Raw genomic sequence first — 25,719 nt, forward strand, 5'->3', positions numbered from 1 at the left:
GAAATATTCGTGGTTGACGTGATGGTTCAAATAGATCTTCGTTTCGAGTTAAATCGAAAGGTTTATGAGCCGTTGAAAAATCATCGACGAATTTGGAAACATAAATTCCTGCAAGCAAGGATAGGTTGTGAAAATCTATTTTGTAAGATAATCAAAATTTACAAAAATTTGATTATGAAACATATTGTATATATGATACAATGTTTTGGGAACACAAAAGAAAATTTTTACAAGATTGATTTCAAGGATTTTGAATATTCTAGAAAATTGTGTTTTTCAAGTTTATGTCAAAATAAGCATGGAATTAAGTAAAGATTTCTTAAGAATTCTTTAAAATAGTAGTAAATGGCTTTGATCTTTAAAATCATCTAATTGCTAATGGGTTATTGATATGATTGGAAAATCATACCGAGGTGGTATCCTGATTGAAAAATCAAAGTACTACAATTATGTGTTGGGCACATAATTAATGCAATTGAACATAATAATCATGAATTTAGTTCATGGATTTAATGTTGCCTTGTAGACTATAGTTCATGGTGAGATTCTCCTGATGTAGTTGGTATGAAAGACTACCTGGTTAATAGACAAATTATCAATTTCTTTAGAGATTGATGTTTGACCTATTAAAGTTCAAGAAATATGAATATAGTTGTTTCTTTTGAAACAAATGTGACAAGATCCAAGTTGTTAATGGATTGCAACTATTAAAAAACCCATAAAAGTTTTAAAGTATCAAGTGGGAGATCCAAAAATGAACATGGCAGATTTCGTCATAAATCTAATAATGATGAAGTGAAACGGCATCTCACCTTGGCTATAGGCCCTGCTCCCTACGGAGGGTGTCGTTTTCACCTTATTGATTATGAATGGATATCTGAAAGGATGGAGGAGACTGTTTTTGTTTTGATAAACGACCACACCAATGTGGAGTGTTGTGCAAATATCCACCTAAATATTAGGCAAATAAATGTACGTTTTACTCGCAAGTTCACAAGATCAAAACAATAGTATAGAAAGCAAGTACGAGATCATTCCCATGATGATTGCTATAATTATGCTTAGAAGAATTGCCTAAATAAATAACTAAATTAAACAAAATAAAATATTGAATTTAAATAATAAGAACGAAAGGGTAGGGTTTTGATATCTACCGCTAATCATACTCGAATAAGATAATGATAAGCGCTAAAATATTCATATTTTCAGCCCTTATCTAACATGTTTTAATCCTTTGGTTTTGGTTAATTAGGTCATTTTACTTCCTTTTTGTGTTTTTGATGTTTTTACAGGCTTTTGGAAGAAAGTGAAGTAAAACTGGGTGATTTAGGCTCAAAAAGAGAATATGGGAAAATTGGAGCTCCCTGGTACTGCGATCAATCGCAGGGTACCTGCGATCGAGCGCAATACCAAAGGAGATGCTGCACGAGCCAGGCCAGGAGCGATCGAGCGCAGACAAAAGAGGCATCGATCGCAGACGTGCGATCGAGCACACATGGGCTGCGATCGAGCGTACCCGTGTGCAGGAGGCATTCCAAGTGGCGGCTACAATGTACCTATTTCCATAATAGGGTTTTTCCAACTCCAAATTGTAATAGACTGAAACCCTGCGCAAACCCTAGGGTTTACTACTTTTCCAAGGACTTCTAATGCCTATAAATAGACTCCTAAGCCTTTAGAGTAAGGGGGCTTGGAGAAGGGAGAAGAATAGGAGCTCTCAAGTCAAGTCTCGGGTTTCTTCTTTCTTTTCTTTTCTTTTATTCTATGAAGATGTTTAACATCAACTCTATGTGTAGCTAATTTATTTAGTAGGGCTAGATTGAAGCCCTAGTTATGTTAAATTAATATTTCAATATTGGCGCCTTGTGATGATCATGTTGTGCTATTTAACTTGATTAATACCTGCTTGCATGAATTCCTCATATGTGTATGCCTGATCAACATGTGCATGTGGTATGGACTTGTTAATTAGATCAATTTGGATGACCGAGTCCTGGGTTTAACTTAAGTAACAAAAGAATCCACACCGCGATTCTTGGGTTAACCAACATAGGGAACTAGGAGTATGTATCCATGCCCTAGGCCTTGTGTGTTTGTCGATTTCCATAGAACATATGCTTTTCTAAAGAACAACTTAGTATAGACATGCTAAATCCTTTAGGAAAGAAAAGAATTAGAGCATGGACCAAGTGGCTAATTCGTTGCTTAGGGAAATCAATAGCTTAAGGCGTTAGAGTTTAACCCTTAGGTTGGCAAACATTAAATATGCATAACTTGATCAAAGCATTGGCATATTGATATACTAGTTTAACATAATTAGTGGTGGATATCAAAGCCCTACCCTTTGTTATCATCACATCAACAATCAATCTTTATTTTGTTTTTGCTTAAGGAATTTATTTTTAAACATAAATTCAGCAATCCTCGTGGGAATGATTCTGTACTTGCACTCTATACTACCTTGTTGACCTTGTGCACTTGCAGGTAAAACGTACAATTATTTACCTATTAATTTAGGTATATTTTTGCACAATAGATAAACAATATACTAATGTTCCAATCATATCAAGATACCCAATGTTTGCCAACCTAAAGGCATGGGTTCTACTCCTTAAGCTATTGATCTTCCTAAGCAACGAATTAGGCATGGTATCTACTCTAATTATTTTCTCTCTCAAAGGGTTTTGCATGATATCTACTAAGTTGTTCTTTAAGAAATCATAAATCTATGGAAATCAACAACCACATGAAGCCTAGAGCATGGTATCTACTTTCGGTTTTCCATGTTTATTAATCCAAGAACCTATGATGGGGTTCTTTTGTCACTCTATTAAGCCCAGGACTTGGTCATCCAAACTGATTTAAATAAGAAATCCATACCACATGCATATAATGATCAAGCACATTCATGTGAGGAATTGAATAACATAGAAAATAATCAAGTTAAATATCCAAAATATAATTACAGCAAAGGGCCAATATTGAAATCCTAAAAAGGCATAATTAGGGCTTCAATCGAGCCCTAACTAAAGTATTAGTTACGCATAATTTGGATGAAAATCATCCTCATACAAAAATAATACAATGATGGGGAAGAGAAGAAAAACCCAAAACTCTTCTTGATCTAGCCTCCAATTCTTCTCTTGAGCTTGTGTTTGCTTCTCCCCCCTCTATTTGGATGAATAGAGGCAGTATTTATAGAGTTTGGAACAACCCTAGATGTTTTTGTGCTGCCTAACTACTCAAAACAATAGAGTTGGAGTTGGATTCTAGACTTCCAAACCATGTCAAACCGTGTTCTCTGCTACTCCAGTGCACGCCTGCGCTCGATCGCAAGATGGGTGCTCGATCCCACTGGCTTGGGAGCTCGAGTTCATGTCCTTCAGCTTGTGACCAAAATATCATTTAAGTACGAAACAAATTCAATAACATAGAAAATAATCAAGTTAAGTATCCAAAATATAATTGCAGCAAAGGTGCCAATATTGAAAACCTAAAAAGACACGATTAGGGCTTCAATCGAGCCCTAACTAAAGTATTAGTTACGCATAATTTGGATGAAAATCATCCTCATACAAAAATAATACAATGATAGGGAAGAGAAGAAAAACCCAAAACTCTTCTTGATCTAGCCTCCAATTCTTCTCCCGAGCTTGTGTTTGCTTCTCCCCCCTCTATTTGGACGAATAGAGGTAGTATTTATAGAGTTTGGAACAACCCTAGACGTTTTTGTGCTGCCTAACAACTCAAAAATCGAGTTGGAGTTGGATTCTAGACTTCCAAACCATGTCAAACCGTGTTCTCTGCTGCTCTAGCGCACGCCTGCCCTCGATCGCAGGATGGGTGCTTGATCGCATTACTTCGCTCGATCCCACTGGCTTGGGCACTCAAGTGCATTTCCTTCAACTTGTGACCAAAATATCTTTTAAGTACAAAACTTGCTGGAAACGCTTGCTTTTCATTAAAATCCTAAAAATGCAAGAAATACACAAAAACAACACAAAACATAAACTTATAACAAAACTAAGAGATCAACATATGTGAATTAAGGGGCTTGAATGTGTAACATTCAGCACTTTTCATGGAGTTAATTAATTAGACAATCAAATCTAAATTGACGGTGATACACTTGACTCGTTTAAAGATATTAATCTCCCAAAGAAGCTATGTTATCTTAAGACTAGAAACTACAAAACACAATTGTTCATTAATGAGGTAATAACATTAATTATGAGATGTTAGTCTTGCCTAAGTTTAGGAAATTAAGGACACCTTGCCTTGGCCATGGGCCCTGCTCCATTCGGAGGGTGGTTCGTATGTTCTTCATAACGTTTTTCTTGGGCACGGAAATATGATTCCTTTTTGCTGCGCAAATTTTTGATTTCCATATGTGTTCCCAATAGAGGAGGCACAACACCTTGAATCAAAGAATAAGTTCAAATGCTTTTCTCAATTCAAAACATAACAAAAACAGGAAAGAGGAGCAAAAAAAAAAAAAAAAAAAAAAGAGAATAAAGTCACTGCAACACACAATACATGAGCTGGAACACAAAATAAATTAATCCATAAAGAGAACTAGCCATGTAACCCCAACACACTCTAGATAGGACCCTGATTACCTACAAGTTTGTCCAACCTAAAGGTAATGTCCTTCATTAAGGAAATGATTTGGTTAAGGGTGTTATTGTGTGTCTCAATGTGACAATCCTAAGCCCCTTTAGGGTATTTTTAGTTGACTCATAGGTTTTTTTTAAAAAGGGTTGGCTTAAGTTAACAATGAGAATGGACCACCGAATAAAAAAAAAAAAGAAAAAAGAATATAATAATAATACTAATAATAATAATAATAATAAAGAAAAGGAAAGAAAAAAAAAAAGAAAACCCTAAGCTCGCCGCCTACCCTTTGAAAACCCTTTATGTTTTATTTTTATTTTTTCTCTTCTTGCCCACCCTATTTAATTGTGTTAGACAAACCCTATACAAGTCAGCCACTCTTACACTCTTACAGCACACGAAAATTTCTTAGTGCTCTCTTCTCCTCAGTGTGCGTGTCAGGTATGGTTCTCTTGCCTCAAAGATTGTTTTTTCTTCTTCTTATATATATACTTATTTAAGAGCACAAGTGTTTTGTCAAAATTTTAGTATTTTCTTGCCTTGGTTGCCGTGTGGTCTTGTAGTGGGAAAGAGGGATTGTTTTTTTTTTTTTTTACTCTATACGTGATTCAATTGCCATATCTCACCCCGACTTGCCCTTAGAGAAAATAAAGTTATGACTATGTGCCAAACTCACATTTTTAAAACCAGCCCTCTTGATTGTCGTTTTAATAGGTTCTCCCATTAATGTTATTTTCTTCCTTTCCACTCTAGCCATAGACCCTCACTGTCATCTATGGTTATGTATAAAATATATAGATATATATGTATAATGTTTTGAAGGATTTATAAATATATACATGAGTACTTTAAAGTATGTATATATATATATATATATATATATATATATACACACAAAATGATTTGTAGTATTTTTAATATACGTACATATGGATTGCTTCAAAATATGTAGATATATATAATGTTTTGAAGGATTTATAAATATATACATGAGGACGACTTTAAAGTATATATATAATGATGGAAGTATTTATAAATACACATACATCTGGAATGTTTCAAGATATATATATATATATATATATACACACACAGTTGTAGTACCTCGGCGTGTATATATAGGTGCAACAAGGTTTGAAGTATACTTAACTATATATGTATATAGATATAGAATAAATGAGAGTAATTTGTTATAAACAAAATAATTTAAAGTACATTAAGATATATTATATCAATATATGTATATGAATCCTAACGAATAAAATAAGTTCTAGAAATTTCATGGGAAAACATACCTAAATACCTAAGTAAATTCATTCCCAATTGATTAGCAAGCCAACTCATAGTAGTAATAGAATGCTTTACTGTGATGTGTATAAGGGTAGTAACGTGTCTGTATTTCCTTTAGGAGACTAGTTAGTAGTCAGATAATTTTTACTGTAGTCAAGAGGTAAGTGACTTTACTATCCCTTCCAGAAAAATTATCATGTCATGCTATTTATGCAATTCTGTTACAAACTGCAAATGATTATTTTGTTTATATTATGGAATTATGCTACATGCATGACAAGTTTGAGAAAAAGAAACATTGTGAAAATAGTGATGTTTATAAAGAGAAATTTTGAGAAAATGATGACAAACCCACCTACATGTTGCCCTAAGATGTACCTAGAGAAGTACAAGAAATGAGAGAACAGTGTTATGAAATGACGGCACATGTAGGGAGGAGTCTATTTTGGCCCAAGAGAAACAAGAGAGCGGCTCGGTACCGATGCTAAGGATGGAGGCGCAACCGCTGAAAGAGGCTCTGCCAGAAGGTGTTTCCATCATTTTTTTTTTTTTTGCCATGCTGAGAGCACCCAGAGTTAATCGGCTGGCCAGGGAATGGGGCTGCGGCCACAGTATCTCATCCTAGGTCGCAAGGACCGCGCAACCCTAGTATACGGGGGTAACAGTATACATGGGCCTAGTATGAGATAAAGACTATCACAAATTTTATTGATAATAATATATTTTATTTGCTTTAAGTGTGGGAAACCTGGACATATCATGAGGGACTGTAGGACTCCTGCCAACAACCAAGCCAATCAGAACCGCCCAGAGGGACAAATAACCACGGCACCTGCTCGGGAATATGCTTTGACGCCAAGTGATGCAGCAGCGTTAAACGACGTAGTAACTGGTATTCTTCCTTTCAACTAGTAAAGCTTATGTTCCTTTTGATTCAGGGGCAACACACCCGTTTGTGTCGTATTCCTTTGCTAAAGCCTATTGTCTGGAGTCTGAAGCCTTAGAAGTAAATTTAGCAGTTGCTACACTAGTATGGAGTACAATTTTATGCACCTCAGTAGTTAAGGGTTGTCCTATTCTAGTTGAAGGCCATGTCATGCCAGCGAATCTCGTTATCTTTGAGATGAGCCGGTTCAATATTATTTTAGGCATGGATTGTCTATCCAAGTATCATGCTTGCGTGGACTGTTTCCACAAGGAGATCGTGTTTAGACCACTGGGAGGATCAGAGTTCAAGATTCAGGGAAATCAAAATACTGGCACATTCAAATTGATATCTACACTACAAGCGACCAAATTACTAAGAAGTGGGTGTTCAGGATACTTGGCTTGCGTGACCGAAGAAAAACTGGGATGCAAGATTGAGGAAATACCTATAGTACGAGAATTTGTGGACGTTTTTCCAGAAGAGCTGCCCGGGATACCGCCGAACAGGGAGACCGAATTCACCATTGACTTATTACCAGACACCGCACCCATATCCAAGGCTTCGTACAAAATGGCGCCGCTGGAACTCAAGGAAGTCAAGGATCAGTTACAAGAACTTCTGGACAAGGGTTTTATCTGCCCTAGTGTTTCTCCATGGGGAGCACCTGTCCTATTCGTGAAGAAAAAGGATGGGCTGATGAGACTATGTATCGACTATCAGGAACTGAATAAGGTGACAATCAAGAATAGATATCCACTACAGAGGATTGATGACCTCTTTGACCAGCTCCAAGGGTCACAGGTATTCTCTAAGATTGACCTTCGTTCCGGCTATCGCCAACTCAAGATTCAAGAGAAGGATGTACAGAAGACGTCGTTCCAAACAAGGTATGGGCATTATGAATTCTTAGTAATGCCTTTTGGGTTAACTAATGCTTTGACAGCTTTCATGGATATGATGAACCAGATTTTTTGAGAGCTTGTCGATTCGTGTGTGGTGGTATTTATCGACGAAGAATTGAAGAGTCACCGCACCGGTCCTCACTCTCCCTTCAGGATTGGATGGATTTGTAATTTATATTGACGCCTCACATAAAGGGTTGGGTTGCGTACTAATGCAGCAAGGGAAAGTAATTGCCTATGCCTCAAGACAGTTGAAGACTTATGAGCGTAATTATCCGACTCACAACCTTGAGCTTGCTGCGGCAGTCTTTGCTCTTAAGATATGGCGACACTACTTATACGGGAAGCGTTGTGAAATCTACATAGATTATAAAAGCCTGAAATACTTCGTCACCCAGAAAGAGCTCAATATGCGCCAAAGATGTTGGTTGGAACTCCTAAAGGACTATGATTGTACGATCAACTACCACCCAGGGAAGGCGAATGTAGTTACTAATGCTCTCAATAGAAAAACCATAGCTGGAGGCGTATCTACCATGTTCACTATGCAAAAGGAACTACTGGAGAGAGCCAGAGTAGAGATGATGGTGGGGGAAATCTAGTCTTACAGTAGCCTAACCTTGGAGCCGACCTTAATGGAGCAAATTAGAGCCGCCCAACTATTGGACAACGAATTTACTAGAAGCCATGAAGAAGTGGAAAAAGGGGTACAATCGGATTTTCACATAATTGGAGATGGGATATTAAAGTTTCGCAATCGAGTGTGCATTCCCAAGGACACAGAAGTGAAGAGGGTCATCTTGTCAAAAGCCCATCAATCCCTATATTTAGTCCATCCAGGTAACACCAAGATGTATCAGGATTTACGTAGAAATTATTGGTTGAAAGGAATGAAGAAGGATATCGCACGGTATGTAGAACAGTGCCTCACTTGTCAACAAGTCAAGGCGGAGCACCAGGACCTGTAGGACCTTCGCAACCCCTACCTATTCTTGAGTGGAAATGGGACCTTTGCAACCCCTACCAAGTGGCCAAGATGCAATATGGGTCATTGTTGATCGGTTGACTAAGACTGCACACTTCCTACCGATCAAGATGACATACAGTTGTAGTACCTCGACGTGTATATATAGGTGCAACAAGGGTTGAAGTATACTTAACTTTATATGTATATAGATATAGAATAAATGAGAGAAATTTGTTACAAACAAAATAATTTAAAGTACATTAAGATATATTATATAAATATATATATATATATATATGAATCCTAAAGAATAAAATAAGTTATGGAAATTTTATGGGAAAACATACCTAAATACCTCAGTAAGTTCATTCTCAATTGATTAGCAAGCCAACTCATAGTAGTAATAGAATGCTTAATGTGACATGTATGAGGGTAGTAACGTGTCTGTATTTTCTTCAGGAGACTAGTTAGCAGTCAAAGGAATTTTTTACTGCAGTCAAGAGGTAAGTGAATTTACTATCCTTTCTAGAAAAATTATCATGTCATGCTATTTATGCAATTCTGTTTCAAACTGCAAATGATTATTTTGTTTATATTATGGAATTATGATGCATGCATGACAAGGTTGAGAAAAAGAAACATTGTGAAAATAGTGATGTTTATAAAGAGAAATTTTGAGAAAATGATGACAAACCCTCCTACATGTTGCCCTAAGATGTACCTAGAGAAGTACAAGAAATGAGAAAAGAGTGTTATGAAATGATGGCACATGTAGGGAGGAGTGTATTTTTGGCCCAAGAGAAACAAGAGAGAAGCTCGGTACCGATGCTAAGGATGGAGGCGCAACCGCTAAAAGAGGCTCTGCCAGATGGTGCTTCCATCATAGTTGTTTTTTTGTTTTGCCATGCTGAGTGCACCCAGAGTTAGTCGGCTTGCCAGGGGATGGGGCTGCGGCCACAGTATCTCATCCCAGGTCGCAAGGACCACGCAACCCTAGCATACGGGGGTAACAGTATACATGAGCTTAGTATGAGATAAAGACTATCACAAATTTTATTGATAATAATATATTTTATTTGCTTTCTGTTTTCTTTAAAAATATACTGGGAACATATGTAGTTATGAGTTCCAATTTACAAAACGGAACAAGGAGTAAAACTGCTTATGGTTGTGGATTTCACTTACTAGGCCCCCTTTGGGCTCACCAGTTTTATTTCTTGTTTCAGGTGGTGATCAGGTTGCACTAGGAGGCCGGAATGGGGGTGGGTGTATTTAGGATTTCTTATGATTTCATATTAGTCAAGTTAATAAGTGCATTGGCACAGTTTTCTTTCCTAGATTGATGAATTTATTTTAATAAGGAACATTATTATCGTTTGTGAGATATATTTTGCTATGCATAAATATTTCAGTTTATTTTAAGGACATGATATTCTAGAGTTTCATACATTCATTTTTATTCTAGTATTGTTTAGTTGATAAACCTTATGGATCTTTGTGAGTAAGAAAATTTTTAACAAACCTAACCCAAACGGGCTGGGGATGTTACACTCAATCTCATATTCTTGGGAATTTTCCTTAACAAGAGATCTATGAGAGAGACGGTTGCAGTGAGGTCGGATATGACCTCCTTTGCCACATCAATGACAAGTGGGAATAAGTCTGTAAAAAGGTACTCTCCTGATAGGAATTTGAGAATTTTGTCCACTGGACTCTCTCATTCCATGGAAGTTAGGAGACCTATTTGTCATCCTATCTTTATCCTTTTCATTTTTCCTAAGATTACTCAAATCAACATGTGAAGTAGGAACAAAATTTATCAAATTTTTGGAAGCTACCACATTTCTTAAAGCAAAAGCAGTTTGATCATAACCAATTCCATGTTTATCACCAAAAGACTTCTACATGCTCAAAATGGTGTTCAGTTTCGATGAAGGAGATTCTGTAAGAATGTCCTATTTCTGGGTATGTTCCGATCCCTTGATCAACCCTATTCATCAAGAATTGATTTTCATCCTGCAATTTGGCAACAACATTGTTAATATCAAACAACTTAGTAGACAAGGAGTTATTTTCTACCTTCAAGAATTTTTTTGTTTTGTTGGCTGAATCTAGCAAATTTTGAAGATAAATGTTTTCTTCTTCTGCTTCAGTCAGATTTTTTAAGAGGTCCTTGCACTTCTTCGTAGCATATGCAAAATTTCTGATAAGGGTACCCTGGGAAACATGATGACTACCACTTTTCACTAATCCTTCATCTGAGTCCTCTTCATAAGACTCTCCACCAACACCAAGTGATGTAGGATCACTAGAATCTTGAATTGTGGCAGGAAATGCCATGTATAAAAATTTCTTTCCTTTTTGATCATCAGAGTCATTTGCCCCTGATTCATCTCTTAGAGATACATTCATGGCATTCTCCTTGGCATTCTTCAAGTTTTCATAGTCAGCCCTGATGTGACCATAACCCTGACACTCATAGCATTGAGGACCACGAGTCTTCTTCTCCTTCTTATCCCTATAGGTTTTATTCCTTGAATCATTCTAAAATTCTCTTTGGAAGGCAAATTTGAGGATCCCCTACCAGACCATTTAGCATGCTTTAGATAATTATGTAAGTTTCTTGTTAACATAGCTATAGGTTCAGAATTAGAGGACTTGTCGTTACTAAAATCTTCAATAATAACGTCCTTTTCCTTCTTGTAGGATTTCAAAGCGATATTGTTAGCTTTGAAGGGAAATCTCCTACTTTCGTAGGTTATGAGAGACCTTACAAGCTCATCTACATCCAATAACTCTACATCTTTGCTTTTTCAATAGTGGCAACCTTTGCGTCAAAATGAGAAGAAAGTGAACGAACGATTTTTTCAACAATTTGAACCTCAAGGACTTTTTCATCGAGACCCCGCATAGAGTTCACAATGTAATTCAATTGAGTGTGAGAGTCTCCAAACATTTCATCCTCCTTCATGCTAATGATCTCAAAACGAGACGCCATCATTTGAAGTTTGGCTTTCCTCACCCCTCCTAATCCTTCATGGGCCTTTTCAAGAATATCCCAAGCTTCCTTTGAAGTCTCACAAAGAGTAATTTGACGAAACTCGTCTAGAGAGACACAATTGAAAATGGAGCATAAACCTCGATTATTCCAGTTACTCTTAATCGTGTCATCTTTACTCCATTTATCAAAATTCCCATTAAGTTTGACAAAACCTTTTTCAACAGAAATCCATATATTATCATTTATCCCTTTCAAGTAAGCTCTCATCTGAACCTTCCAATGAGCATAGTCATTACTATTAAATATGGGAGGTGCACCAGAAAATGAGGTATTTTGTTCCATTAAATAGGAGGTCAGAGAACATGCTCAAGACGTGGGTCAAAAACCAGGCAAACCCTCTCTGATACTAACTGGAAGAATACAAGGATTGTGTTCTACCTTCAATCACCAAAATAACCCTTCAGGTTATACTATCAAGTAATTAGACATGCACAACAGAAATTTAAAACATCACAATCACAACACCAAAACTTGTTTATGAAGTGGAAAACCCTTTGAACCAATGAAAGGGGAAAACCACTCTGGGATAATCGAACCCAGGAAATCACAATATGAAGATTCAGATTACAGACAATAGAAAATACTTGATAAAACACAAGAAGTCTACCCCCAAATCAAACGCATAAGTGATTTATATATCCAAATCAAATGTATAAACAATTTATATAAGGGAAATAAATAGCTATGCTTAAGATTAAACCAGCACAACAATAAAGAACATCTAAACAACCACAACACAATATTTGTTGATGAAGTGGAAAACCCTTTGAACCAATCAAAGGGAAAAACCACTTCAGCAGCCAAACGAGGGAAATCACTATATGAAGATTCAGAGTTACAGACTAGGCGATACGCACAACCCTAGAGGACCTCTAGACTTAGTAAGAACAACAAGCTCCTAGCTTGTCTCCAACCTGACCATCTTCATGGATTACATCTCCTCACTGACCCATTGATAGACTTATTTGCAGTTGAATGATGTGTATGGTGTGGTTTGAAATCAACAATCAAAAAACCTCAAGTGATGGAAAGCTTCAAGCTTTTTAGGAACTCCACTTGGAACAACAATGAAAGCATGGAAGAAAGCTTCACAACCATCAAGAGGGGGAAAGCAACGATGGCTTCCAACCCAATCCCTCTTCGTATGAAGACAAGCTAGGAAGCTTGTTGTTCTTACTAAGTCTAAAGGTCCTCAAGGTTGTGAGTATCATCTAGTCTATAACCTTAAATCTTCATATAGTGATATCTTGGTTTGACTGCCCCGAAGTGGTTTTTACGTTTTAAGTGCTCAAAGGGTTTTCCACTTCGTAAACAAATCTTGTGTTTTGTTTGCTATGATGTTTATATTCCACTATGCTTATTTTAATTTGATAATTGTTTAGGTTCTTATTCTGATTATTTGTTTATTAGTGGTAGAGCACGATCCTAGTAGATCTTTCAATAGGTATCAGAGTAGGTTCACTCGGTTTAGACTCACATCTTGAGCGTGTTTGTTGACCTCTTTGTTATGGAGCCAAATACTTCATTTTCCAATGCTCCTCCCATTTTCAATGGGAATGATTATGCTCATTGGAAGGTTCATATGAAAGCGTACTTGAAAGGGCTTAATGACAAAATATGGCTCATGGTCGAAAAGGGATTTGATAAACTAGATGGTGATTTTGACAAATGAAGTAAGGAAGATACGGTGAAGAGCAATTGGAATAATCAGGGGTTAACTTGCATTTTCAACTGCTTATCATCATAAGAGTTTTGACGGATTACTCTTTGTGAGACCTCAAAGGAGGCATGGGATATGCTTGAGAAGACACATGAAGGATCAAAAGGTGTGAGGAAGGCCAAACTTCAATTGTTGATGTCTCAATAGCAATAATTTAAACCATAGCCACAATAACTAGAGTGAAACTTCAAGCATCATAACATAGATAGATCTCCAAATGTCTCAGTCAAAGACCGGTAATCAAAATGTAATATAGATTACTACTTATTGTTCTAAAAAAACATGAATGCCTAAGCTTAACCAAACATAACATAAATAAAATCTTGATCAATTCCTGGTGGATAGTTCCTCCAGCATCCCATATGGATTTGAGCCATATGGAGGGAAAATAATACAAGGGTAAGTCTGATGACTTAGTGAGTCAAAATGCACATGATGTACATGTCATTTAAATGACGAATTAGGTTGTTACTAAATCACATGCAGCATTGTGAGGTGCAATTTATCATAGATACATTATAGATATAGTATATGCTGTAATTATGAGAATCAAGTCATAGTTCAAATTGTATGGTATACCTGAGATATTACCCTTTCTCTACAGGGTTGGCGCTGTCCCAATGGACCTGTAATACAATGTTGATCCCTCGACCATTGTACGCTACCATCCATAACAATAGCAGCCTGACCGAGTCCAACCTCGGGTGACCAACACTACTAATGGTCTACATCCTATAGTGACCTGCCAATTAAACATGGTTGCACCAATCACGAAACAACCATTTGATCTAAGGCCCATATAACATACACACATTTGACCATAGAATTAACTTGTATAGAAAGCCCATGACCGTTATCCTACATGTACCGGTGTACCATGTCATACGATGCAATTAGTCTTATTCGTCTTTTACATGCATGCTCTTACAAATCTCACCATGTTCATTATCTTGTTTATGCAACACACATTTTCACAAAATATAGTTAATAGTAGATCAAAATGTATTTCATGAGAGTGGTAAAGATGCATGTGTGGTACACATAAAATAGTCTTGCAATGTGGGAAAAATAACAAGTATTCATGTGAGTTTGTACTCACTCGGGTCGTAAAATTCTTCAACAAATTCCTCCAAATATTTCACACCCTCGACATTTGTGAAAAGACCTAACATGAGTCCTAAATCTGAGCTAAAATGAGTTCTAGATTTAAAAATATCTAAAACAGAGTTTCTGCCTTGCTAGCGAACGTTTGGCCAAAAAGGTGCGAGCATTCTCTATTGGGTAGAAATCTTATCTTGAACCAAACAGCCTTATAATCACTCATAAACAAGTTCTAATGTTACAAAAAGATTCCTAATATACTCCAAGTGATGTACAAATTTAATTGTACTCGCAAGCGCACGAGTCGTGTGCAGTAAAGTGTGTATGCAAGTGTGAGGTCGAATCCACAGGGAGACGTGTTTGCAAAAATCAATTTTCTAGTTTAACCCAATTTTATCTTAACCTAGTTCCAAATTTCGTATTTGTGTCGTGCAAAAACATAAACTAAACTAAATGATTTGAAAACAAGTAATGGAAAAATACTAAGGTTTCTGAATCCGCCTCGCCAGATCAAACAACATTTCTTGCATTTTATGCATACAATAGTCAACCAAAAAAAATTATACATTGTTCAAAAATTGTAAACACGCAAATTAAATCATTCGATGAATCCATCCATTAAAAGAATCACAATGAATATTTAATTGAGATCAAATCATCCACTGTATTCGTAGATCACAATGGATATTAGTCTCAATCCAACCATTCAATGTACCCCCGGACGAAACACTACGAATATTAAATTAAGCATGAATAAAATACCAACATCCAATCAAATGAAATAAATCAAACAATTGAATTGACTTTTGAACAAAACTTTAATAAAACAATTTCATTGTATATATATAAAATGACAAGAACATGTATGTTTATCAATGACGAGGCTTCATCTTCAACCTTAGTTGAAGGTTTTAACCTCTCATGATAGCAAAAACAATAACAAATTGAATTGACATCTTGAAAAACATAAAACTTACAATAGAATTGGAGTTCAAAGCTCCAAAAACTCAGAAAACATGAATTTTGACAAAGTACGGCGCCCCCGGCGGGGTTCCATCTGTTTATTGTTGTGTAAATTTATTTAACTCGCAAGTGCATGAATCGATTGTAGTTTAATGGATTGCAAGTGCGAGGTCGATCCCACTGAGAATTGTATTCTTGAAAGAGCAATTTAAATGTAAACTAATTAAATCCTAACCTAGTTCTAAAAAGGTTTTGAATTTTGATTTTTTGAAATTGACAGACAAACATAAACTAATTAAAATAAACTAAGAGAAAAAAGACTAAGGTTTGGGAATTCACACTCATCGAATCATAACAACATACTTCCATGTTTATCAATATTAATCTGAAGTACTTACAATTAAAATCTTAAATATGTTTTTCTATGCTTCAACAGTAAATCAAAACCATCCTATGTATCCATTCATTGCACAAATCACAAAAGGAATCCAATATCAATCAAATCATCAGATGTATCTGTAAATCACAAAAGATATCCAATCTTAATTGAAACACCAAATGTATCCGTAGAACAAATCATAAGGGATATCCAATTATTTAGGCAAATAAAATCAAGCAATCAATTATGTGAAATTATCTTAAATCATCAAGTGTATCCTTGAATCACAAAAGATATCCAAGAATCACTCCACACATTGAAAAGAAGTAAAACAATTGAAATATTAAACTCAATAAAATCAGATAAATAAAGACTTGAGGAAAGTATTGATGTTCTTCATCGGTGAGGCTTCATCCCCAACCTTAGTTGGGAATTTAGCTCCACATAAAAATAAAACCTAAATCTAAAGAAAACCGAAACTAAAAAGAGAAAAACTGTACAATTTTGCTTCCTAAAATTCTATATATTTTCTTTAATGCAAAGGGGTCTATTTATAGGCTTAGGAAAGTCCTAGAAGCCCTATTAAACCTAGATAATTCGGAGCTCTGTCTCCCAGTCAAAATAGAAGTCTAAAATCGGAATAGGATTCGTCCAGATTTGTGACCTTTTATGGCCGGGCGATTTTGGCATAGTAGCAATCTGAATTAGGAAAATTCTATTTCACAACAAATTGTAGTATCTTGTGTTAGCTTTCCAACGCCACCTCAGTCACATCAATCGAATTTTTGAGCGGAAATTTATGGTCAAAATACTGAGACATGTACAGAATCAGAATTTGAATCCGATCAGAAATCTTATCCAATCTGATCTTTTATCCAATTTAATCTGATTTAACATTTTTCTTGGATTTGGTTAGACGTAACCGCATCATCTAGGTCTTCTCAAAGTTTGCTTTCTTCCAAACTTTGCATTTTTTTCCTTTAAAGCTGTAGTTTTTGTTGGTTGACCTACAAAACATTAAAAACACAAAACTAACACAAAATATTAAATAACGACACAACTAAAGGATTAACTAATGTAAATAAAGGGGCCCAAGTATGCAATATTTGCCACTTATCATTTACAATAGAACAGAATGATATTTATAAGCTAATTTTAGGGTTTCAGCGTTGCCAGGTTGGCCGAGTGCGCTCGATCGCACTTGAGGAGCGCTCGATCACACTCGTGCACCGCTTTCGATGGCGCATGTCTTCTCGATCGCACTAAACGTGCGCTCGAGTGCGTTACCTTTGGAATTAGCCAACTCTTATGAAACATGACTTTCTAGATCTTTGAGTTAGCTTTCGAATGACACCAAGATCACTTCAATCTGAGCTCTACAACTCTAGATATGGCCTTTCTAGTGGGACTTGTTGGGTACGAAGAATTGCTCGATTGAAATTTGCTGTCAATGCTCCCCAAAGTGTCTTAAGCCCTAGAATTTACGGAATGAGTTGCATTTTTCCCTTTAAAGGTGCATTTTTCCCTTAGCAACCTACAAAACACTAAAACACCAAAACTAACCAAAACATCAGAAAATAATAAAGCTAAAGGCTTAGCAAATGCAAATGAAGAGGTCCAAATATACAATATTTTGCACTCATCACCAAGCTCAAAATAACATCTTTATGCATAATAGAATACGCTTGATAAGACATAAGGATTGTGTTCTACCCCCAAACCACCAACTAAAATGAAAGATAATACAAACACAAAATAATCATGCACAACGGAAATTAAAATATCACAACCACAACACCGAAACTAATTAACGAAGTGGAAAACCCTTTGAACCAATAAAAGGGAAAAACCACTCCAGGCAGCCAAACCCGAGAAATCACTATATGAAGATTCAGATTACAGATGGTAGAAAATACTCACAAACCCTTGTGAATCTCTAGCCAATGTAAGAACAACAAGCTCTCTTGCATATTTCCTAGCCGGCCATCTTCATCGAGCGTATTTCCTTAGCGACCCTTCAGTAGACCTCTTCACAGTTGTATAACAAGCACAATTGTAGATTGTGGAATGACGATCAACACATCAAGATGAACGATAGCCAGACACTTTCTGATGTGGTCTTTTTGTGTGCAAAAATATCAATAATAAAAATAACCACTCGCAATTGGACAAATCCTTGTAGGATCAGGCTATATTGAGGATGTCGAACCTCAAGGACTACAAAGGCGTTGTTATTAAGTTTGTCAAGATCAAAAGTAACCCAATATAAAGAAGATTAATTTCTTTTGTTTTTCTTTTATAAAAATAAATGCATAAAAATACGGGGTTCATTTAACCGCTAGATGCATAACAATGGTCAATCATAAATTAATAAGGGAAATTCATACTATGCATGATATAGGCGTCGTCTCACTCGAATAGTCAAGAAAATACCGTAATTAAGAAATAAGTATAATACATCTTCGGCTAGCTGGAACCGTCTGCCTAACCTCTAGATGCGGTACGATTTGTCTTCCTTAGGTATGGACTATCAAATAACTTAATAAGCTACACACAATCAACGAATAAGCATAACTCATCTTAGGTTAGTAAGAATTGTCTACCTAAATTACACTAAACTATGGTGTAGACAAATTTGTCGTCTCTAGGCATGGCCTATCATATCCTATTGATCATGTATCAATTAAAACCGTTGTATAATAATTATTCATATAATTGTTGTGCAAATATCTACCTAAATTAATAGGCAAATAATTGTACGTTTTACTCACAAGTGCACAAGATCAATATTGTAGTATATGGTGCAAGTATGAGATCATTCTCATGAGGATTGTTAAATTTTGCTTAAAATAAATTCCGTAAGTAAAACAAAACTAAGATTGATTTTGAGTTCATAATAATAAAAGGGTAGGGATTTGATATCCACAACTAATCATGCTTATATAATATAACAATATGTCAATGCTTTGATCATGTTATGCATACCTAATGTTTGTCAACCTGAGGGCATGGGTGTATACTCCTTAAGCTATAGATTTTCCTAAGCAACGAGTTAGGCATGGGTGTATACTCTAACTCTTTTCTTTCTTAAAGGATTTAGCATGGGTGTATACTAAGTTGTTCTTTAAGAAAGCATTAATCTATGGAAATCGACAAACATATGGAACCTAGGGCATGGGTGTATACTCCCGGTTTTCCATGTTGATTAACCCAAGAACTGGGTGTGGATTTCTTTTGTTACTCTTATTAAACCCAGGACTCGGTCATCCAAATTGATTTAATTAACTAGCCCATACCACATGCATATGTTGATCAGACAAACACATATGAGGAATTCATGAAAACAGGAATTAATCAAGTTAAATATCACAACATGATCATCACAAAGGTGCCAATATTGAAATATTAATAAACATAGTTAGGGGTTCAATCTAGCCCTACTAAGAAATTTAGTTACACATGAGTTTGATGTTAAACATCTTCATAATATAAAATAGAAAGGAAAAGAATAAACCCGAAACTTGAACATGAAGAGCTCCAATTCTTTTCTTTGGAAATTGTGTGTCTATTCTAAAGGTTTAAAGGTCTATTTATAGGCCTTAGGAATACTCAAGAAACCCTAAAAAGCGTAGGGTTTGAGCCCTAGTTTGCGCAAGGCTTCAAAATCCTAAAAGAAGCAATTTCCATAACAAGGCTGCGGCTAGCTTGCTCTTCATGCACGGGTGCGCTCGATCGCAGCCCGTGTGTGATCTATTGCAGGTGAGGTCAAGGCTGCTTCTTGTGCGCACAAGCACACACCTTGCGCCTGGTCCTTGCTTGTAGTGCGCTCGATCGCAGCTCCACTGCGATCGATCGCACTACCAGAGCCTCCAGCTTTTCCCAAAATTGCTCTTTAAGCCCGAAACTTCCGAGATTGCTTCCTTTTCTTTCAAAAGCCTAAAAAAAAGAAGAAAACACATAAAAGAACGAAAATGGCATAAACTAACAAAACTAAGGAATTAAGAAATATAAGTTAAGGGCTAAAGTATGAATATTTTGGCACTTAACAATAATCACATAAAATATGAAGGATTGAGTTCAATCAATATAAAAAGAAGAATTTCATAATGATTGAATATAAACATTAAGATCAATTCTCACAATTATACAACCATCATGCATATAAAAAAACTCAAATTAAAATACAATTAAACTATTGTTACTTGGAAAAGGCTACATCAACAGCTTATTACGATTTTAGCCGCTCATGGTGGGACAAGAATGGCATCCTACCATGTTCATCTTCTCTTCAACTCTTTAAACCACCAAAAAGACATTTTCTGTTTAAAACTAAGCACACATCTCTTTAAGGCTTAGAGACCTATTTATAGGGTGTAAAACAAACCCTAGAAGCCCTAGGAATCCTAAAAAAATCGTACTTTAGTGTCTTAGTCAAATTAGGAAGCAATCCTAGTACAAATCGGAATAGAATTCGTCCAGATTTTCGTCCTTATATTGCGGGCGATTTTGGCATAGCAAAAGTCTGAATTATGAAATTATGGTCAAAATAATGAGACATGTGCAAATCCAAAATTTAATCCAATTAGAGAAATTCTGATTTAATCATTTCCTTTATTTGATTAAACTTAACCATATCATATAGGTCCTCTATTATCATTGGTTATTTTTAACCTCATCTTCTAGGTCTTCTCAAAGTTTACTTTATGCCCGAAATTAATGGAATTTCTTGCATCTTTATTAGAAACTTGAAAACACAAAAACAACACAAATTCAAACAAATGTTAAGAGGCTTGATTGTGCAACATTCAACGCTTATCACTTTCACCACATCCTCTCTTGGAAACCAACTCACGACAACTCATTGCTCGGAGGAAAACCTTTGAGACTATTGAGAAAAATAACCAAAAAGTCTGTTGTGAATAGTAACAAGAAAAATACTTTACAGTGAAGAATTTTTTACTCATCACATCTGAACGAGACTGATTTTGCGTTAAGATGTGATGCACAAAATACACAAATCTGAGATCTAGAAATGTTCAAGTCTCAACGGGAAAGGAGTCTCGTCATGACGTAAAGAGTAAAGTCATCTCAGTCATGTCACGTACCTGTCCTGACAAGCCATCTAACGAGAGAACAGGGAGCTCTTTCTTCAGTCACGTCACGTACCCGTCCTAACGATCCATCTAACGAGAAACCAGGGAGCTCATACTTCAACCACGTCACATACCCATCTTGACAAGGAATCTGACGAGAAAACAGTGAGCTCATACATAAGTCACGTCATGTACCAGTCCTGATGAGGAATCTGACGAGAAACTAGGGAGCTCATACTTTAGCCACATCACATACCCGTCCTAACGAGGCATCTCAAGAGAAAACAATGTGTACATCTCATGCTTGCATCATGAGCCCGTCATGACTCACCATCTGATGAGAAAATAGTGAGCACTCCTTAAGGTGCCGTCACAAGCCACTCACGACGCCCATCCGACGTAAAACCAAAAAGCTCCTAATCATGCACCCTTAACCCAAGGTTTTAAACAACAGACATTTGCATTGAGTACGGCCAAATTAAAACCTAACAATCTTCCCCTTTGGCCATTAAATGACAAAACTAATAAGAACAATTTTAAAACCAACACTCAAAACAAGTCAAAAGATTAGACATGTGCAAGCAAAAGAAACTTTGGCAATCTCACTGATTGTGGTATTTTTGTGACCAAAAATATCAATTATAAAAATAACCACTCGCAAAAGGACGAATCTTTGTAGGATACGGCTATAGAGAGGGTGTCGAACCTCAAGGACTGCAGGGTTTTTGTTATCAAATTTGAAATATCAAAATTAACTTAATTAAAAAGAGAATTAATTTGATTTTCTTTAAAACTAAAGTGCATGAAAATAAAAGAGATTTAAAATAAGAAAGAGAGTGTAGGGTATTGACTTCACCTCTATCCGCACAACAATGGCAAATCATAATTAATCACAGAAATTCATTCTATGCATGTTATAAATAAACAAGAAAGTACCTTATTAAAGAATAAGTATAATCTATCTTCGGTTGACACGGATCGTCCACCTAACCACTAAGATGCGGTATGACCCGTCTTCCCTAGGTATAAATTATCAAATTCTTTAACAAGATACATACAATCAATGAATAAGTGTAACCCATCTTCGGTTGGCATGGATTGTCTACCTAAATTACACTAAACTACGGTGTAGTACAATCCGTCTTCCCTAGGCATGGCCTATCAAATCCTATTGATCATATGTCAATTAAACCCATTGTATAACCCTATCAAATCGTATTAATCATATGTCAATTAAACCCATTGTATAACCATCATCCTCATAATCACAGAAAACAAAAATGATTTGAGATAAATAAAAGTAAAATACTTTCTAAGACAAGAGAAAAATTTCACAAATATTGATTTTGGAATTTATGAACAATTGCATTTAATAATTAAGAACAGAATCAAAAGGTAGCAATTCTCATAGTTATACAATCAACTTGCATAAATTGAAAATCTCGAAATTAAATACAATCAAACCATTGTGCTTGGATAGGGTTACATCAACACCCCACGAAGGGGTTTAGCCGCTCAAGATCTTCTAAGCTCCAAAGACAAATTTGTGATTTCTAGCTCTAGGAAGGAGTGTGTCTTTGTTCTCAATACCGCTACTGTACTTGCTACAGTAATTGAGATGCATTTTGAGCCCAAAATCAATGATTTTCTTGTATCTTTATTAAAGACCTGAAAACACAAAAACAAAACAAAATCAAACAAATAACAATGCTATGAAATTAACATATGCAAATTAAGGGGCTTGAATGTGCAACATTCGGCGCTTATCACACCCCCCCAACTTACATATTGCTAGTCCCTTAACAATACAAAACAGAAAATAATAAGATAAATCCATCTTTCGTGGGATGTACGGTTGCATTTAGCATATGCAACAAGCCTTTTAAACCCCTAGGAGTTCCCTATAGGACGAGTGAAGTCTTGTGAGGGTTTTCCAGGAATGATACCCACAAACATTGTCATCATTATGTCACTCAAAAGATAAAGCATCACAAAAATAATGGTTCTCATTCATTAGCAAGCTTAAAATCATAAACTTCATCTTCAAAATTCCAAGGATACAAGTCAAATCACTTACAAATGGCAGATTGAGATACACAAATTTCAATTAGTGCAAAGTGAACTAACACATAATCATGAGGCTTCAAAATAATTCCAATATGAATGAATCAATATCTCAGAATTCATTGGACTTCATATCAAATGAGACAACCAAGGCATACATTTTTTTTGCTTTTTTTTTCTTTTTTTGTTGTAGGCTTTGCAATGCTTAGCTCCCTTAAGCTTTCTAGTTGACCCATGTATTCAGTGTTAGGCAAATGTCTCCCAAACCAAATGGCTTTAGGGCACTAGGTGTAAAGACACCCCTAAGGACTTACTAACTCGAGTCAAAAAGGCTACGAAGCTAAGTTAGCCATTTTATTAATCAACCCAAAAATTTCACTTTTTGATGCGAACACTCGTTGCTTAATGAGGCAAGAGGTCCAGTTACTCAGCGAAAAATTCAAACTTGATTTTTTTTTTTTTTTTGTTTTATAGCATGCCAAAGTTATTCACCCAATATGTCACCCAAAAGAATTCAAGATATTGAAAACAAACATAATTGGTCTCAAAGTTCATACCTCACAGACATGTGCTAGTGTGCTCAAGATAGATTGAAATTGAAACAAGAAGCATCTCATGTTGCAAAAAGTAAGTAACAAGACTTAAAATTCCTAAGTCATATGATCATGTGTTCATAACGTTAAGCCTATCAATGAAATTTAAACCAGAATTAAAGCTCAACCAGACGCTTAAGAATGACATAACAACAAAAATGGACCATGTTTTATTTTTTCATACCCCCAAACTTGAAACATACATTGTCCCCAATGTATGTATAGAACTAAAGAATAAGATCAAGAGTATAGGAATACCTGAATGAGTAGATGGGGGCATATCATACCCCAAACTTGTATGCAAAAACACATGTCCCTAAAAAAAAAGTGATACTCCAACCAAATACCAATCAAGTGCATACATTGTTCTAAAAGTATAATCAAACAATGAAGCAACAATGGATAAAATAAACCTGGATGGAGATCGTGTACCCTGGTGGAGTGAAGAGTCAAGCGCACAGGGCATCGCTTGATCCTATGAGGTATTTCTCAATGTCAGTCCAAGTCCCGAAGGATCTTACCTCGATCCTTCAGAAGTCCAATCAAGCTCTTCCATCCTTTCTTCTTTATGATCATGTAGCACTCCACAAGGAAGAGGATTCCTCTTAACATCTCGAAACTGCTTCTCCCAGCTAATAGGTCTTGATGCTCCCCATGATAATGTTCAGGGTGTTTGTCCTGAACTGGTTTCATGATCAACCTCTTGTCTCTATGGGAGTTCTAAAAAACTGGGGTAGCTAGGGAATTTGCCAAAAAAAATTCCACCCCAATGAAATCCACTTCAGCAACCTCTGGATGAAATATGTCCCCTATGGGGTTATCATGAGGTGGTGGAGTACTTGAAGTGAGAGGCATAGGCTCCGGTGGGTTTATCCATGATGGGGCTCTAGATAGAGGATCAAGAGGTGGGTCTTCAATAGTTTCTCCAATGTCATCCAAGAAGAAACATGCATTCTGATCAGGCGCATTCTAGAAGGCATTGAAGATGTTCAATCTGATCTTCATATTCCCAAAAGAGATCTTCATTACTCTAGTTCGGTAATTGATGCATGCATTGGCTGTGGCGAGAAAGGACGCCCAAGGATGACAGGAATCTGCTTCTCTGGATTCAAGACCAGTTCTATGTCCAGAACAATAAAGTCAACTGGATAGTAGAACTTGTCCACCTTGATAATGACATCTTCCACAATCCCACGGGGTTTCTTGATCGAGCGGTCAGCCAATTGCAAGATAGTACTTGTCGGTTTCAATTCCCCTAAGCCAAGTTTTTGATATACCGAGTATGGAAGCAAATTAACACCAGCTCCTAAGTCGAGGAGAGCTCTCTCAATCTCAGTGTTTCCGAAGACGCACAAAATTGTAAATGCTCTAGGGTCTTTGAACTTTGGAGGAGTGTTATGCTGAATCAGAGAGCTTACTTGATCAGTGAGAATGACCTTCTTGGGAATGTGCTTCCGATTCTTCCTCTTTTGAGTGCACAAGTCCTTGAGAAATTTTGCATAGGCTAGAATTTGCTTGATGGCATTAAGGAGTGAGATGTTGATTTGAACCTGCTTGAAGGTTTCCACCATGTCTTGTATCTTCTATCCTTGTTTCCCGAAGTGGGAGGGTGCCTTAAGCCGCTTTGGGAATAGGACCTTAGGCTTATATGGTACCTCAGGAGTGGGGGCAGATGATGAAGATGCCTCGATGCTTACTTGTTTACCCTTGTCCTGATGTAGATTCTGTGGGGCCTTAATTTGCTCATCCTTCTTTTCTTCCACATGATTGTCAACCAGTCTTCTACTTCTCAATGTGGTGATGGCTTGTTGTGCCAAATACTACCTAAATTAATAGATAATATTTAGTACGTTTTAACTCGCAAGTGCACAAGATCAAAACAATAGTATAGTGCAGCAAGTACGAGGTCGATCCCACGGAGATTGTTGATTTTGTTTAGAATTAATTAAAAATATCAACTTGTCACTGAATTGATATTGTGAAAAAGAAATAAAAAGATCTAAAGATAAATAAAACGGTAAAGACAGGGCTTTGATATCCACCA

The sequence above is a fragment of the Corylus avellana genome, chromosome 7, assembly GCF_965113065.1.
Source record: "Corylus avellana chromosome 7, dhCorAvel1.hap1.2, whole genome shotgun sequence".
Lineage (NCBI taxonomy): Eukaryota > Viridiplantae > Streptophyta > Magnoliopsida > Fagales > Betulaceae > Corylus > Corylus avellana.